Here is a 19,145-nt window from a genome sequence, read left to right on the forward strand (position 1 = left end):
TTGGTTCTCTTTAAAATTTTAGATGCACAAGGGGACAGAGAAACATCTAAATGGCACTAAAAATACAAAGCGTTGAAGAAAGAAACAATAACTTGTATGGTATTAACTGCTACAGTGCTCCAAAGGCTCCCTGCTTGGTCAAGAAAATCACTGAAACATAACAGCAGGCCTCCGTGCTAATGGCTGCTAGTGACAAGGACTCATTGAATGTCACTGCTTCACATACTGTGTACTGTTCATTTTTCTTATCTGTGTGACCTCTCTTTTGAAATGACTGATGAAACTCCCCTGAATTAGCATCTCCGCTTCTGGGCATTTGCCAGCAAGATGGCATTTAGCAACATCTCTACTAAATACTTAAATAAAGCAAGGGGAAAAAATCATAATCTTAACAAAAAATAGCCATCATGTTTGTTAAAGAATACTCAGTGTGTACTGCAAAAGGGCTGCTTCTCTGAAGACTTCTCCTTAGGTTATTTTTTACCTTTATGTCCTTTAAGAGTACTGTCTTGTCACAATACATGCATTCACATTTCAGACTTGGCTAACATTTTCATAATGAGTGTGAATAAAAAGAAATAGCTGTTACTGCAAGAAAAAAAGAAATGCCTCTGTTCCGATGCCCTGCTGCTATGATGACCTATTTCACACTAGCATCTGTTCTCTTCTCATGAACCACTCCAGATGTAAGCTGGCAAAACAGCACTGCAAGTATGTTACCCAGATTGCTGCAGATGTTTTCTTCCATGCTTCAATTTTAATGTGTGCCTGATTAATTTTTTCATTGTTATTTCAGCTACTTGGGTCACAGATTTTCCTGTGAAGTTTGCAGGATGCAGGATCTAATCTGCATCCATAAGGAGGAGCTCCCTTTGTGTGAACAGGTTCATTAATGTCTGGAATAACCAGCCAACAGAGCCTGGGCCTGAATTGCCAAAAGAAATGTAAACTTCGGCAATCTATTATGCCTTAATAATATTTGCCTGAGGATTTAACACAATGTTCATTTCAATTTCAAAATTATAGATGTTTGTAATACTCAAATGCATCAGTCTGACCAAAAATATTATGCCCAATCTCTGCCTCAAGCCCTTGACCTGAATGAGGTTAGTGACAGGGATATGAATGACTTGAGCAGAAAATGAAACACAAAAGTAGTTTTATCGTGAAGTACAATATTTCTTCTGTCACTTAACCATTTTTTTTTCCTCTCAAAATTACAGGGTAGACTGCAAATCTTCAAGTCTAGCAGCCACTACGACAGCCTAAGTGCCATTTAAAAGAATAATAATTTATGAGGCGCCTTGGTAGAATAGCAAAGGTCACAGAGAAGACTCTCCAAGGAGGAGAGGATGACAAAGGTTACACAGATGACTGAAGACTCGCCTACAGGAAGGGATTTTCTCGGAAGGAAGATGTTTTCTTGCAACAGCTTCATCCTACTTAACACACAGTTGCCTCATCCAAATTAACAGTTCACCTTTAAGTTAGCTATAAAGCATTACGTACAAAATACACTTCTGAAATTCGTGGCTTAGCACCTTGGCCTTCTACCCAAGACCCACTGAGCTGCTGGCAGATGGAGGACATTGTTGGTCTGTCTCACAGGGCACAAGCAACTGATTTGATCCCACCTGGGATAAAAAACTTGAAAAATCTCTGGAGTCTTTGCAAGCCAGTCCCCAAATAAATGCTGTCAGCCAGTACCACTTGCAGACTTCTAACAGACCACCACAGACTGGTGCAGTTTCTCTTAGAAGCAATGGGAAGAGTTGGTACACGAGAACCCTAAGACACACAGCTGACACATTGCTCTGGGGCAGTAGTAAATTTGTGTACCAGCCATTACACTACAAAGCCGTTTAGGCAGCTTTTTCTTGACACAGCTACAGCATTCCCCTCCTTCAGCTGCCACAAGTACAGAAAAAAAAAAAAACAATCAAGGATGAAGACAAGCAGGAACAACTCTTTTTGGCACAGCTCCACTCTCTGCAGCATCATCTCTGGGCTCATAAAATACACATTAAATGGTGAGAGAAGCTGGGGCTGCAAACCTGGGGGTAACCGGCGGTGTCTGTAGAACATCAGAGTGATAAAGAATAGCTTAACCCGAAGCCAGCATGCAACACAGGACAACTGTTATCTCTTCAGAAACCTGTGGCCATAAACATTTTGAAAACTGACAGTTTCCAACTGTTCACCATCAGTTGTGGGAAGTTTCTGCAGCTGGATCAATGCTGGCACTTGTGGAGGGGGTTGGCACAGCTCTGAAGGGTACAGCTTGTAGTTCGTGCTGGTAAAGAAGAGGTTGCTTTGAGTATAACTGATTGTGCTTAATTGCTGTAGAATAACTGCTAGAGCCCATCTTCCTGGGTATTTGACCTCCAAGCCAGGCCTCCCAGCTCATAAAGAGGTATCTGAGAACTACATAATAATTCAAGTAGATTATCGAAGGCAATATTTGGGGACTCTTATCTATTTTCTATACAAAAATAGGGCAATTTTCTGAAGGGAATGAATGACACAGACATTCATACTATCTTCATTCCCTTGCTCCAGCAGTATCTGGTCCATCACAACAGCTGCTGAAGCCTTTGGCTGGCTGTTCAGATCACAGAACATTTTTACAGACCCATAACTGCATGCTGATGACAGCAGAGTGTGCCTTTGGGAGAGGGAAGGGCAGAAGGCAAGTGGAAGGTGGGATGCAGATGAACAAGACTCCAGCTATAACAGCCATCTTTTATCCTGCACATCACCTGCAGGAAGGAGGGAATGTCACAGAAATGTTGCAAACACAACGAATAACCCAGGCAATGCCCACTCCCGAGTGACAAATCCACTGGGCGTGCTGCCAAGCAGCCCTCCTGAACCTGCCCAATAAAGGGAATTGGCATTTCCAAAATGTGCTTTACCCAACACTTACAGCCGCTTACTCCAGAGCAGCAGCCCACCCTCAGTGCCAAGCCTTATGGGCTCTGTGTGTGGAGTTTTATACTCTCCTGTGTTGGTTTTGTATGCTCTGTCTTCCTTTATTAATTTTAAACAGAGTGGGGGGGATGTAAATTCACCATTGGGGATATGTCACTGTTTGCTCAACATGCTCCATATACCTTTATTAATTTTGTATTGAATGCTGGATGAGATTTCATTCCGAGGGGAAATCAGGGATAGCAAAAGGTCTTTCCCACAGTAGGACAGCAATGGGGAAGGGGAGGTTATTTCTCTGTGGGTTTATTTTGAGTGATTTATATGCTTCCATGGGTTTCTAAAGCTGAAGAATTTGAGCTTTCATGAACAGGCAGTTTCAGGGCCATGACCCACTGGTCTGAAAGGTTGATTATCTTAATGTAGCATTAGTTATTCAAGTCTTACAGCTTACAGGACACTTTAAAAGTAGCAGATTATGCCTCTATATAGTGCAAGATCAGTATGTAAAGAGAGAAATTTAAAAGCTTTCAAAATAAGAACTTATTTCTGAGTAAGATTTATTCTTCTACAGTACAAATGCATAAACACTACCTGAACAACAAAAGGGTTGTTGTTTGATACAGATTCACAAGGTTTAACTCTTGGCCACAAAGTTCAACTCTTGCCTCATTGCAAAGAATGATTCTGTCTGTAGGAACAGCTTGTCAGCCTGTCATTTCCAACACTGCAATTCCCAGCCCCCCAACAAGCTGACACTTGGCTTGGAGCATGCAGGGACACTCAATGCCCTGGACTGCTGGAGATGTTGCAGATAGTTCTTTGCTATCTACTTCTAATTCACACAATAAGTTTACATTCCACCATAGCATATCCCTTTGTTAATTTCAGCATGCATTTTTTCACCCACATTTCTGCAATGCCGGGTACAGAGGCTTCTCCACTTGTGGAACCCCCCGAACATGACACATCTCTCTCCTTCTGCTGACTTTCAGAGCAAAAAGTCTGGGAGTTTGTAGCTCATCTCCAGCTCCACCAGCACCCAAAGAATGAAAGCCAACCTCATGTTGACTGCACAGGGAAATTCAGATTGTGATTCCTCTATACTACTGAGTCCTCTGTGATTCCTTGGTCAAGGGACCTTCTGTGGGAAGGGGACCACGGGGTGAAGCTATCAATGAACAGGAATTTGGGGATAGCTTGCTGTATAAGGAAGGAAGATGAATATTCTCTTGGGCAGTCCAAAGCTTTTGTTTACGATTCCCCAGGCAGTTCTGACATGAAGGACATCTGACCAGATAGCAAAAGACCTGTTTTGCTGATCAGAAGACTCCACAGTAAGATTTATACTTATAAATAAAGACTTCCTAGCATTTATGCTGCTGAACAGTGCCTTACTGATACCGCTCCTCATAACAAACATCAAAAGGTGAATTGAATTAATTGTTTGTTTGAGCGAAGCGCATCATACACTTGAAATTATGGACTAGCTGGCTCTCACTGCATGTGCACAAGTCATTCTTTTCTAAAGCTGGCACATGAACTCCCTGTATGACTGATGGCAAGGGCAGAAAGTTTCTGCACTGCGAAGCACAGTTCCCTTTTTGAGCACCAGAAAGAGCAGAACTGCTTCAATTGAAAAATGAGTGAGGAAAACAGGAGAGAAAGGGGCCAGGGAACTGCAGCTGGCTGCCATGGGCTCTGTAGGTCAGCACTTTTATACCTGCTGAACACAGCTGGATTTTGAACAAGTGGGAGGTAAAGAGGAAGGGCAGGATTTGGAAGCTGGCTCACATCCATCCAAGATGATAACATGCAACCCAGGGAAAAAGTAATAAATACCAGGTACATGTCACAGCACACAATGCCAACAGCCTTTAATAAAGGCTAATGCAATGATACTCACCAGCCTCCCTGCTGTGCCGCCAGCAGCCTGGGTGTTCACAGGGAATGAAGGCAGGCAGGTAGGCAAGGAGCAAAGGAAGACAGGCAGCCCTGACTAACTGTGAACATCTTGCCTGGGATCCTCTTACTGACCCCACATAGGGGTACAGAAGTCAGCCAGTGCTCCACATCATTTGTCTATTAGCTGTGTCCTTGTCCTGGTTTCAGCTGGGAGAGAGTTAATTTTCTTCCTAGTAGCCAGCAGAATGCTGTGTTTTGGATTTAGTATGAGAATGTTAATAACACACTGATGTTTAAGTTGTTGCTAAGTAGTGCTTACTCTGAGTCAAGGACTTTTCAGGTTCCCTTGCTCTGCCAGTCAGCAGGGGCACAAGAAGCTGGGAGGAAGCAAGGCCAGGACAGCTGAACAAAATTGCTTAAAGGGATATTCCATACTACAGAACATCATGCCTAGTATATAAAATGGGGTGAGTTGGCCAGGAGAGGCCAATTGCTGCTGAGAACAGGCTGGGCATTGGTCAGTGGGTGGTGAGCAATTGTATTGTGCAGCACTTGTTTTTCTACGGGTTTGTTTTCTCTCTTTTTCTTTTTCATTACAAATTTTACTATTATCATCAATAGTATCATTAATATTAAATTTTATTTTGCTTCATTTATTAAATTGTTTTTATCTCAATCCATATTCTTTGCTATTTTTCTGAATTCTCCTCTCCATGGGGAGGGATGTTGGGAGATGGGGTGAGTGAGCAGCTGCATGGTACTTAGTTGCTGCCTGGGCTTAAACCACAGCAGTCCTGGACAAGCTGCAGGTCAGCAGTGGTATTCTGTGCTCGGTTTCTCTCCAAGTCCTCCAAAAACAGAAGAGGAACTGGCTAGAATTACAGCTTCTGTCTTTCACTTTCCTGTAAGCTATCTTGCTCTCCTCTCTTTTAGTGCCACTATTCATGAAACTCTGAAGGCAAAATTACATTTAGTCATTGCCTCTCTTCACCCTGCAGAAGAGAAGGCTCAAGGGGACCTCATCATAGTATTCCAGTTCTTAAAGGGCAGCAACAAAGAAGATGGAGGCTTTCTCTTCATTAGGAGACATACGTAAAAGACAAAGGGCAACAGGCAGAAGTTGTACCAGGAGAGGTTTCATCTTGATACAAGAAATAAATTTTTTACTGTGGGAACAATCAACCACTGGAACAACCTCCCCGGGGATGTGGTAGAGTTCCTGCCTCTGGAGGTTTTCCAGGTGCAATTGGACAGGGTGCTAGATAATCTCATCTAGTCTTCCCTTCCCACAAAAGGTTGGACAGATGATCTTTTGAAGTCTTTTCCAATCTCAGTTGTTCTATGACTCTGTAATTAGTTATTCACCCAAATGCTGTTTTTCTGGAGACTGATTCCCAGAGCTTCCCATTCAGACCTTCAAGGCTGCCCATGCCATCCACTCTTTCTCTCTGAGGCTAAGGTTGCCATGGAATAATATACATTGGAAGGGACCCCTGGGGGTCCTCTGGTCCAACCTGCTGTTTAAGGCAGCTTGCTCAGGGTCTTCTCCAGTCAAGTTCTGAACATCTTCAAGGTTGGAGATTTCACAGCCTCTCTGAGTAACTTGGGTCAGTGTTTGATCACATCTATGGTGATTTTTTTCTTCCTTCCAAATATATATATATAATCAGAATTTCAAATGTTCTGAATTGCATCTATTGCTTCTTTTCCTATTACCGTGCACCTTTGAAAAGAGTCTGACTTAGGTATCCCCTTCCATTAGACAGTCTTAGACAGCAATAAGATTTTCCAATGACCTTCCCTTGATCTGAACGGTCACAGATCTCTCCACTTCTTCTCATATATTCTCTGTTCCAGCTCACTGCAGATGTTGGTGGTCCTCCTTGGGGGTCTTACTTCAGTCTTTCTATGTCTTTCTTGTACTGGGGAGCCCAAAACCAGACACAGTACTTCAGGTGTGGTCTCACATGTGCTGAATGAAAGACAATTATGACTTTCCACCAAGCTAGATCCAGCTGAAAGTGTCCAGGAGGCTGCAAAGTGCAGAGCTAGAAGAAAAAGCCTTACAAATGTGTGCCCAACTGTGAGAAAAATACACAGATTTTTGCTATGAGTGGAATAACACTGAAAGAGGGAGATGAAAGTTGGCCATCAAAGCCTAGAGCAGTAGCAGACACACAGGTAAGACAGACCAGCCAGTTGGGGGAGACTGTACAGATACGAAGGGAGAAAGGTAGAGAACACCATAATATTTCAGAGCACATAACCACTGCAATACTAGTATGAACCAGCTACAACTGAGCTTAAATTACTGCTGATCCTAACAGGAATAAAAGCAGGAGTTATTTGTCCATTATAGTATAAAGGAAGTGTATCATGCAAAACCAGATTTTCTTGATATCAGTGTAGCATGATAGACACTGTATAGCGCTAGCATGAAGAGATCATAAAATGGGCCAAAAGAGGTATTAACCAACTGACTGCAGAGGCATCTCTGTAACACAGTATATATATAAAGAAGACTGCAATCCTTGCAATCTTCGTCAAGAGATTACATATTTGCATCTGCTATCCAGACCAGTGGTATCCTGCATACAAAATAATTCATTGCTTGGCAAAGCTGCATCTCCAATATACAATACAGCAACCTCCATATACCTTGAAATGAGACCAGTAAAAAAGGAGGGAAGAACTTCTAAGGAGGGAAGAACTTCTAAGAGATACCACAAAGGAAGCACACATGCATGTAAGAGGAAAAATAGCAATGTGTCTACCATCTTTTTGTGAGTAACTCCCTTAGGAAAGAGTCATTTTAGTATTAAGACCATGAAGTCTGTCTGAGACATGGTAGCAGTAGTAAGTGTAGAGAAAACAACAGTCCAGAGGAGAATTCTTTTATCAGGACTGCAAATTTTGGCTCTACTAATGAAAAAGCACCTTTGCGAGCTTTGCATTACTATATTGATTTTTTTATGGTGGCAACAGCAACATGAATTGAGTCCATATCAAGAGCTGATCATGAGGAACAATGGAAAGCAAAACTTGAGTTTCTTCTTACTTTATTACTGGAGAAAAAGAATGAAGGAGGTTCTTACATCAGGAATAGTGCTTAAAGCACTGGAGCAGTTGGCAAAAGTTCCTGATCAGTTCAATGATTTGGGAAATCTGCACATGAAATAGAAATTCTGGTTACCATTTAAGATATTATTCAGATGAGTAACACCCTGCCATGGATACTTTTCTGTGGATTTACTACGTGGACAAGACTTTCAACAAAGTCTCTTCTAGATCAGAAATATTGTCCACTTCTTCCATTTTCCTTGGAGGCAAGGTATTAAAAATGTCAGAAGTTAATGAGTTATACAAACTTTGTATTGTTTGTTTTTCTTCTTTTTTTTTTTTTTAATTTTGCTCTCTCTTGCAAGAGGTGTATTCTGATTTCTTTTGGTACTGGTTTCTTACAGAGAGTTATTTGTGATAAAGTCTTGTCCTTGACCCAGCAAAATTTATGCAGTGATAGTATCAAACAGTTTTATGCAAAGGGGGAAGCGGTCTTTTGGACCACACCGTCATGACTCTGGACACACAATGCTTCTAGCAGGGGTAGAAGCACTTGTCACACTTGTATTTATTTAAAGTAATCTGATGGGACTGAGGCCACAAAGTGATATTTGTGGCTAGGAGAGGTTAACAGCACCACTCAGATTGAAAATTGCTGCCTTAATCTTAGACTAGAGAAGAGCAAAGCCACAATTCGGAAATACATTATTTTTTTGACTACAGACTAGAGGAATAAGCAGTGCTTTTGGGGGTTCCACAAAGCTTTTTCTGACTAGAAAAACTGCTAGGATGGAGATTTGCTCGAGCTTCTTGCTGGCCTCCACTTTCATTCACAGTTGTTGTGTGCCACATAATTAAGCCTGGAGGGGATACACATGTGTCTTGCCATGCCAACATTAAGATACAACAAGGGTCTGCTTGAGAAGAGTGGAGGCTTTCTGGCTATCTATCAGCAGGAATCAGTCAGGACACCTGAGGGATTCTGTGACTCCATGTCATCGCAGTAACAAGCAGGCAGATGCCCTTGACGGAAGGGTCATTATTTTTCTGAATAGTTTTCCTATCCACATCACCAGCCAGCTCACTTTCAGTTTGGCAAGCTGCTCCTTAGGCAGAAATCAGCCTGATAGAAACTTTAAAAACAAGAATATAATTAGGATCTGTTAGATTTGGGATGTGTCTTTGCTATGTTACCACTGACTTCAGAGTATGCAATTCCTGGCAAAAGCTTTCAGCAAAGAAAAACTTGAACAAAACAAAAGGAAAACAATTCCCCACCAAAAAGCAATCATAGAGGGGGTGTCTTCCAAGCAAAAATCTTAATGGCATCCTTTCACATCTCCATAATGTTGCACACAGAAAGATTGTGCAAAACAAGCCTGTGACCACTGAACACCAATGAGCAGCAAGAATTCTATATTGGAATAAATTCTTCAAGCACTTTTTCTTGCACAAATACTAAAATTTCAAAGTATCTGCACTCTGACAACTACAGATACAGAAATTTAGGTGTTTTGAACAAAACAGATTCCTCCTGCACCTCCTGACTTGTATGTGCATTTGTAATATGCCCATTGCTAAAGTAGCTGTATAATGAGCTAATAATGGAAATAATAACAAAATAATGGAAAAGCTGCATGCACAGGCAGCTCTTGCACTGAAGACGTTAGTGCAGAGGTCACCTCTGGAAGAGATGGAGACAGGGCGTCCAATAGCCTAATCCTAAGAGCCATACTCTCAAAAGAACAGCAGCCATTTGTGCAGCTGAACTTCCGTGTTTGCAAGTACATGTACATATTAAAAATCATAAAGGCAAGAAATAAGGGAGGGATAAAATATCTCATAAAGCATTTCCAAAACCAGGGATGGTCTGCATGTAAGGCAGTATTTTGCACCCTACAAACAAAAGCGGAGCTCTTCTCTGAAATACAAGCTTCTACTTTTGTATGTGCTCTTCAGTTAGACTGAAATAATTTAATTTAATTTAATTTTTTAAGTTTTGGAACATAGAACCTGTTAAAAAATTAGAAAGGGATTTCCATGGGGTGCGAGGGTATCACAGAGAAAGCCTGAGCCTGTTTTGAGAACTGGTTCACAAAAGAACCAGAATTTTGACTACAAATTTGCAAAGGCGATTCTCCAGATTTCTGCAAGTCATTTGAGGTAAAGGTTTCAAAATCAAACTATTTCTTTAGATATTCAGGTTTATATGCAGTAGGAATTAGAATAGCGAGAAAATCTGTTTTGTCTGCCTGGAATCCGTCACCTTTAAAATCAACTTGTTAAAAACGTTAGTTTCCATCTGCCAACAGCACCACAGTATATATTCTGTTTAGGACATATTTTCATGATGGGTGTGGACTAGATGAGCTAAGGACAGCACTGGAGCCAGAACGGTTGTATCTGCCCTGGAAATAAGGCTCTAATTTCTAAAGCATCTGCAGGATACACCCTTGAAGGGAAAAAAAAAAAACCAAAACCAAAACCAAAACCAAACCAAAAAAGGAAATATTTGATTTTAAATTACAATCTTTAAATCTACATTACTTAGAGTTAACATTGTAAGAGGATTTATAATTAAGATGGGAAGAAAAAAAATGCTTCTAAATTATTAGCTGCAATTTGAGGAGGATATTACAAAAACTATGTTTAAAGGTCCGACCCTGGCAGCAGATTGTTCTGTACAGCTCAGTAGCACCCACTTGCACAAACAACAATATGTGGCTACAGAGAGACTTGCGGGTTTAAACTGGTTGCCTTACTGTTGGCATACATTTCCTCCAATTAGTCAGAGAGCTGGAAATGTATTGCTTCAAATAAACCCCAAGAACATGTAATAGTTAATATATATTTGTGGGACAGCTTGGAAAATCTTATGAAAAAATGTTTTTAAATATTTTTTCTCTACTGAATAGCTCAGAAGTGTGTCCTTGGCAAAGGCCCATAAGGGGCAAAAACACTGGTTATTTGTTCTCTTTTGCTCCTTACAAATGAAGCAAAATACAGTTGATATATTATGCATGTCTTTTGGCATATTTTTATTTATCCTGCTTTGGTTTGCTGTGCCTTGGGAGCTTTCACTTTGTTTTGTTGTGCCTTGGGAACTTTGATTTGATTTTGTTTTTCTGGTTAATAACAAAAGTGCAATATTAGAGCAGGACATCAACCAATCTACAGCATGTGAGATTTGTTTAAGTTTCAAGGAAACAGCCTCTCAACGTCTCTTTTCCACTCCCTTATCTTATCAGTCACTAAACCACTCTCAACAAGCCGGCTTGTCACAGGAACAGCACGGGCCAGTTGTTATTAGTCATTTCATTTCCCGTTAACATTATCTGTTGTTTCATCTGCAGGAATAAGATAGACTTTTCCAGTAACACGCTATAGGGTCTCAGTACTGTACAGTTTGGGTACACAGACTATTCTGTGCCTTATACTATTTGACTTATCATTAAGGTTGTGCTTCAAACAGAAAAGCTCATTAAGCGAAAGACAGTTCTCTGTTGTGAGGATTTTATTTCTACTGCAGAAGTGAAAGAGCGTGAGTGAACAGCAAACCCTATGGGAGAAAGCAAGGGAAGAGATGACAATTGCTGTGAGATTAGACAGTTAATTACAGTCACTACATTTACAACTCAGTAGTACTTTTTATTTTATTTTTGGATGGGAGGTATCTTTTTGTATTTAGGGAAAGGTGAGGAGTAAGAATGCATTAAGGAAAGCAGGACTAAAGAGAAGGGAAAGAGGGCACAGGCTGAAAAGTTTTGATGGGGCTGAAAATTAAGTTCCAAGTAACTAACCAACACAGTGAGGCAGAGAGCAAAAAAAAGTTAGAAATTATGACTTGCAAGGGCAGGATTACAGGAATAAGCAGTCACACAGTAGCGTTGAGGGATAGGTAGGCTCTCCCCCAGCAGCATTCACCTCTATCCTCCTATACCCCACCAGCTGCAGGACAGTATTTATACACCACTGCTACAATAAATTGGTTTTCTTGGGTAGGTAATTTCCTCCTTCCTCTGCTCCCAAAAGGATAACCTCAGTCAGTCCCTAATTGTCCTAAAAGACTTCCAAAAGAAGGGGAAAAGAAAGAAGGGTGCCTACATGGACAGACTCCTGGAATGTCACTATTTATTTTCTGAAGGATGCACAGAAATTGTCAGTCTGTTTGTATATGTCTAAACAGGAATGTACAAATGTGCTGCCTCCTCCTTACAAAGCTGTAAGACAATTTGGACTGAACCAGCCCTGTTCCTGGCTCTTCGAAGGCTTCAAGCCTGTAGGTCCCATACAGTAAAACAAGTTATTCTGAAACTCTCCATGGACTGTCACAATCCTTCACAAGGAAGACTATTGCAGGATGTCAGCCTCCTCTGTGCTCCTGTTTGAGCACCAAATCACTGGAGTTCCTCTACTGTGAACAGCACCCAGGGGTGGAAATAATCTGTTATGGAACAAGAAATTTGCAGTCTCTTCTATATGTGACCCACCTACAACTGAGCTTTCCTCCTTCCTACCACTGATTCTGTTCCTCTGGTGGTGATTTTGATTTGTTTCACGTGCTAGGGGTTTTTCATTTATGTATGTCTGCACCTATTTATTTATTTCCCCTGTGTCTAGTGGGACCATGAAAAGGTGCAAATTAAGTGTTGAAAAGAAGCTCCTCCCTCAGATGCAAGCTGAAGGGAATGCCTGGCTGCCCAGGTGAGGGAGAAGGGAAAGGCTTCAGTGTCTTACAATTAAACTGTCTAATCCTGCCAGTTCCCCTCCTCCCTGCACTCTCCTCAGCTGTACTTAGTTGTACAGTTGACTCTCACCATGAGGCATTCCCCAGACACAGCTAACATATCTGAGAATCACACTCTGGTATGCTTGAACTGAGCAGGAACTTTTCTAGCTCACAGCCTGGGAATGAGCTGAAAAGAGCTGGGAAGATGGCACGGTAACCTCAGTGGCAATTCCCACTGGCATCTTGGTAGCCCTCCTCTGATAAAGCTTCCCAGGATACCTCATATGGCTCCTATGAGATCCACAGGAAATTTAAAAGACAATTGCTAAAGATGGACTGAAACGCAAGCCACTGAAGTGCTTTTTTTTGGTGACGATACTTATTCTTGGGCCTGATAGTTCTCAGTAGCATGGATTGTAAATGCTGACAGCTGAGATCAGGCTAGTAAACACAGGTCTGAAAGACAGCTAGCAGAATTGTTCAGGTTAACCCAAGGCTGCCCACCATGGTGCGTATCTTCAAGTCAGGATTGTTGTCTGTTGTCTGTCAGGCACAGAGCAACAGCAAAAAGAAAAAAAAGTATTGGGAGCTCCTGGGAGAAAAATGCACCTTTTGGTAGCCCTGAAAGAAGTGCCTTTTGGCTGCTATAGTCCTAAACTTTGCTGGTGACATCAGCATTTTGAGACTAAAAGGTATAAGATGTCTGACCAACAGCCCTGAAGTGAAACAGCACTGTGGAGACATCAGCTGGCTGCCCACTAAAGGGACCAGCCAGAAGCCAGTATCAGGGATTGTCTGGCAACATGTGGCAGCATCATCTCTTTGAACTACTGCTTCTGCTGTCACTACTGCAGCAAAGCATGGGACAGCGCTGCTAAGAGCTGTATTGCCAAGACCTGATTTTTTTCTTTGTGGTGTTGGCTACAAAATGAAAAATATTAGCATGTTTTTCTTCCACTCCCTGCATTAAAGACAGATTTTTTAATGAAACAAAAAATGGTGTAGTCAGTATTAAGACTTCTCTTTTGGCCAAAAACCTATGTCCACGCTTAGGTAAGAGAGAGAGTTTCTCATTTGCCCCAGCTTCACCTGTAACTTGAAGTTCTTCAGGGAAATAATCATCGTTTTTCCCTTTCCTTTTCTGCCAAACCTAGCATTTGGCATCTGAAAGGATTCCCTCTTCCCTTTGATGCTAGTTAGAATTCATTGTCATTGGTCCTCCTGTACAGCCTTTTGGAAGTCTAACTCCACACTCATAGAAAGCTTGCTCCAGCTAAGGAGGCATGAGACATATCAACCACCTCAGTGTTTGTTACAGAGCCTCAGCATAAGCCCTCCTAACTTCAAACAAGCTGCCACAGTCAAAGGGTACAGTACCATACTGGCTTAATTTGGGCCCTGAAAGTTGCTCGTTTGCATCAGTGTACCACTGCTCCTGATAGCATTAGATCTGTCTCTTAATAACAAGCTTAATGAGGCTGGGAATGGCAGCACTGGAGTGCCACACCCTGCCATGGAGATGCTAGATCAGATTGGAAAATAATCAGTGCAGTTGTGACTCCTCTAGCTGCTATACTTGTGATGTAGAAGCCCAAAGGTGAAGCCAGAATTAACTGCTCTAGCTCTGCCATTCTTCCAGTTCCTCCCTTATCCTCCATGTGTAGTCTGTTGCCTTGGTAGAATAAAACCCAATTCAAACCTTCCAGGCTATTCTACTAGGAGAAAAGAAAACCTTCTTAGGAAGTGATATTCCATAAAATGCTATTGTGTATTACACACCTTCAGCAGCTTTAAATTCATGCACTCAATACTTCTCAGCATCCTCTTTTCAAGCAAATAACACAGCCATCACATGCTTATGCTAATAAAGCACATGTAATATCCTCTTCCTCCCTGTTTTCTTTTCTCTCTGGGGTCCATATATTAGAAAAGGGATTCTCTAAATGATGTTTAGAAAAGCTTCCAACTATTTGTTTGCTTTCCTTTATCACTGTGCTGAGGTTGCACCCAGCTAATACAGAGGTTCAGTTTTTCCAGCTGGGAATCAGACCAGCAGTAGAAGCAGCAGTAGTAAGATCCCACCGGCAAGACACAGATTTTCAAAGCTGTTGTGAGTACGAACTCATTTAAAAATCATTTAAGAACCATTTAAATTAATTACAAAAAAAAAAAAAGAGTAAGAAAGCTTACCTTACTAACAGCTTTAGGGTCTGTACTATATCTCATCTCTCAGCCTCGATCCCAGATGGTCAGAGCACCAAATTGCTATTTGAGTTTTAATGTACTCTTGTATTATATTCAGGATATGTCTAGAGACAAATTATGAAGCTCCTTATGAGTGGTGAGGAAGTAGGCACACATAAAGAGCATCAAAAGGTCTTGTCATACCTTGCACTGTGGCAAGGCTCAGGTCACCAAACTGTCCCATGCAGTTCTGCCATGATTAGAAATGCCACAGGTGAACAAAGCATCTGAAAAGTCTTTGCCCAGCAAACATCCATGCATCATGCTCCCTATTGAAGATGCTTCTGGGCTTTTGAGATCTAGGTTTGCTTACAACACTTTTCAAATACTTGTAGAGGTTCTCAAGCTGGCCTTGGGGGTGAAGATGACTACTGAGCTGATTAGAGGTGCTGGCTAGAGTCTTAATACTTCACCCATATGTAGTGAGTTAAGTGCAGAATGATGGGATATGAGATGAAATGCTGACTTCCTGGCATTCCTCTGTTCCCTGACCTTCATCCCCCACTCAAATCCAGACCATCATTGATACTGTTCATGCACCAGGCTGTGTATCCTAACTAGCTCCAGGGTGCGCCAGGACCAGAAAAAAAGTCACTCCTGAGGAGAAAAACAGCAGCTTGAACTCAAGTCTAAGGCAAAGACAAGCAAAACAGCAGACAGGCACCCACTTCAAAATCTTGTTTGGCTGGTACATTGGAGGTGTTTAACTTGCCTTTGCCATATTATTAATTCATGCCCTCTTCACACATCATTGCCCGATTTAGAGTTGCATAGAACCTAAACATATATTAAAAACACTATGATTGCATAAACAGCTCATTAAAATGGATTTTAAATGAAGACTATAAAACTAAAATAAACAAATCTAAACCAAGGGTAGAATGCCCTTAAACTTAGAGATTTATGCTTGACTGGAGAAAACAAATGAGAAACAGTTTTCATTTCAGCCCTACAGATACCCAACTGTATATCCTATAACAACTGAAAAGGAAGACCCAATGTGATTCCTCTGTAGGCAAACACTAATCTCCTTACTTTCTCAGGCAACGGAAAATAAAGTTGAGTATTTGGTAGTTTAGCTAGATTATTTCAAACAGACTCTATTTTCTCTAATTCCTCAAAATAGATCCCTTTAAGGATATGTTTATGGGCTCAGCGGTTGTCCTGCGCTTCATCTGACCATTATCTGAGCTGCAAAGTATGAGACAGAGGCTTTTTCACTTGATAAAAAAGAGTGGTCTGATGCTTTACTGTAACATTGTGCCCATTCAAAGAACAGATTTTCCCAACTCAGTGGGCATATATCATGGAATGGTTTAGGTTGGAAGGGACTTTGAAGATCATATAGTTACAACCCCCCTGACACGGACAAGGACACCTTCTACTAGATCAGGTTCCTTAAAGCCCCATACAACCTGACTTAGAACACTTCCAGGGATGAGGCATCCACGGCTTCTCTAGGCAACCTGTTTTAGTGCCTCACCACCCTCACAGTAAAGTTCATCCTAGTATCTAATGAAAACCTACCCTCTTTCAGTTAAAGGCCATTACCCCTTGTCCTTTTCATGTGCCCTTGTAAAAAGTCCCTCTCCAGTTCTCTTGTAGCCCCTTTTAGTTACGGGAAGGTGCTATAAGGTCTCCCCAGGGCCTTCTCTTCTCCAGGCTGAACAATTTCAGTTGTCTCAGCCTGTCTTCATTAGAGAGGTGTTCCAGCCCCCTGATTATTTCTGTGGCCCTCCTCTAAAACCACTCCAACAGGTCCATTCCCTTCTTATGCTGGGAGCCCCAGAGATGGACACAGTACTCAACATGACCAAAAATCCACTGAGACACTATTTCAGCTTTTGTGCAACTGAAGCAACCTGGATTTTACAGCAGTATCCACTTCAAAATGCATAGATGTAGAAGCACTTTGAAGGGTCCAGGATATCACAATAAGAAGAGAGACTGACCTGTTCCTCTCCCCACTATAGTTGCAAATACAGGATTTGATTCTCTGACAGTATTTTAAAAAAATACTTTTAATTGGACTTACAGATCACAACTAATAGGCGACCAACCTAGCCAAAATAAAGATAGACCATTTAATGTAGCAAGTTCAATATTAAATTTAACACTTTGGAAATCTTCCCTTCTATCTGGCAGCCAGGGCAGCATCTGCCTGTTAATCTCTTTATAACAATAAACACATCAGTTTGAGGCATCATATTATATGATTATGTGACTGGCTATCAGAAGGTATGTGGCAACAATAAAAACTCAAGAGTACTCACTGCTTGAGATCCAGCACTTTGCAGTTTAATGCACTACTACCGAGAACATTAGTTTCAACATCTAATTTTTGAGGGACATGAAATATTCAAGTAGAAGACAAAATGAACTAGTCTAAACTATGAGATTTTGAACAGCAGTTTAAAATAACAGTTTTTTCCATCCTAAGCTATAATATCTAATGTACAATATCCACGATTCTGAAAAAAAAATCCTACATTTTGCTTTCCCCTTTCTTACTCATTATCTCTCTTTGGAAAGGATGCATCACAACAATCTTTTCTATGGTGTTTTAAAAAATAAAGCATTTTCAGATATTTTAATAGTGTCACAATAAGAGTAAAATTTCCCAGCATCTGTAACAAGAGAAATTACCATTTAATTCCCCACGGGTTTTTTTAAAACTTCATTTACACTTGAACCTTTAGCAAACCACAGTCCTTCCCACTCAAGGGTGAGACACCAAACATGAACAGAGAGGAGGAGCAGTAACTTCCAAACTCTGAAGCTCTGGTGTGAATCACAAAGGAAATTTTATGCCTCCTTCCAAACAGATGTCATGGCAAAAGAAGCAGACACACCCTCAGCAGACAGATCTTCAAGTATCTTGATGCTGACAAAACATGTTTCCACAAAATTTTACATCCAGAATGACCCACTTCCATTTCTCATGCTACTATTGAGGTATCCCAGCAAAGACTCTTCAACTTTCTCCTTAACTGTAATAAGCTCAGAAGAATTGGAAAAGGCCTGTTAGGCTAAAAGGACCTCAGCAGCAATCTACCAGTTCAGTGCTCTTCCCAGATGAAATTCTTCAAACACTTCTAGATTAAAAAGGAATGTTTTCACACTTGTGTAACGCTTTAATCTGAATTAAATGTGTCAGATAACAGAGGAATATGTTACCACACTCAGTGCTATCAGTAGGAAGTTCACTGCTCTGAACATCACAAGCTTTTCCTCCCAAATGATGCCCTTTGGTTTTGTGGGGTTTTTTTTCATGGGAGACCTAAACAAAACTACTCTCGGTTAGAGACACTCAGAAAACTGCCACAAGTCTACTCAAGTCCTGTAGTACTTGAATGCCACAGAACTAACACTGCTGTTGGTAAAAAGGGCTATCCTTTTGATGTTGGTGATGGTTCATCCTTTCACAGCTGATGAAAAGCTGGCAAGTGATGGAGACACCAAACAATTTCATTGCCTTTATTTTCTTTATCTGTCATGTCCACTCTCCCACTTCAGCACAGAAACTTATCCAGTTTGGAGGTGGTTGGTATTTATATTATTGTCTTGGCACACCATGGAAAAGCAACAACCATGATACATGGGATAAGAGAGCTATAATGTCTACCTCAACCTCTCACAAACTTCATCCACTGTAGCTGCTGTCTTCAGAAGAGCTGAGAGCTCATGAGGAAGCTCATATGTAAAAATTTCATTAGGTTCTTTCAGTTAATAAAACAGCACTGCAAACATCAGACTGCTTCTGACTGCCTGCAGATATTTTAACAAAATGGAAAAGAATATCCTTTAACCCACCTGTGCGTGACCTACGTCTGCTCTGTTGATAACAGCCCATGTTTCCTGCCCTTATTGCACAGCTTGAGAAGATCTGTACCACTCTTACTGTCTAAGCTCCTTTTGAAGAAAAATACTACTCAGGTTGCATGAGTTCAAAAACACAAACCTTAAGAGAAATCAATCTACCTTTAGTTTGACCACATATTTGGTAGCACAATGTTAAGTAAGCTGATGATTCTTTTCCACAGCTTCTATTACAGGAAAATTCATATTCTGCCAGATAAAGGTAACTGGTATGGGAGGGGGGAAATAAACAAAATAGAACAAAAAAAAAATTGTAAGAACTGTAGTAGAAGTTATTCAATAATTATGCCCTCACTTTTTACAAAATCTCAAATATCCAGAAAATTGTGATTAACTTCTCCTTCATGTCATATGTCTACTGCACAATCTACTGGCTATGTCTTTAATGTTCTGAAAAACA

General features: G+C 41.0%; 1 protein-coding gene across 6 annotated transcripts in view; it reads right to left on the reverse strand.

Moving 5' to 3' along the window:
* ENOX1 (ecto-NOX disulfide-thiol exchanger 1) overlaps positions 1–19,145 on the reverse strand; it is a 365,499-nt gene that overhangs the window by 248,463 nt on the left and 97,891 nt on the right. The window lies entirely within an intron of this gene.

This window comes from Lepidothrix coronata, unplaced genomic scaffold, assembly GCF_001604755.1.
Source record: "Lepidothrix coronata isolate B3197 unplaced genomic scaffold, Lepidothrix_coronata-1.0 Scaffold48, whole genome shotgun sequence".
Taxonomy (NCBI): Eukaryota; Metazoa; Chordata; class Aves; order Passeriformes; family Pipridae; genus Lepidothrix; species Lepidothrix coronata.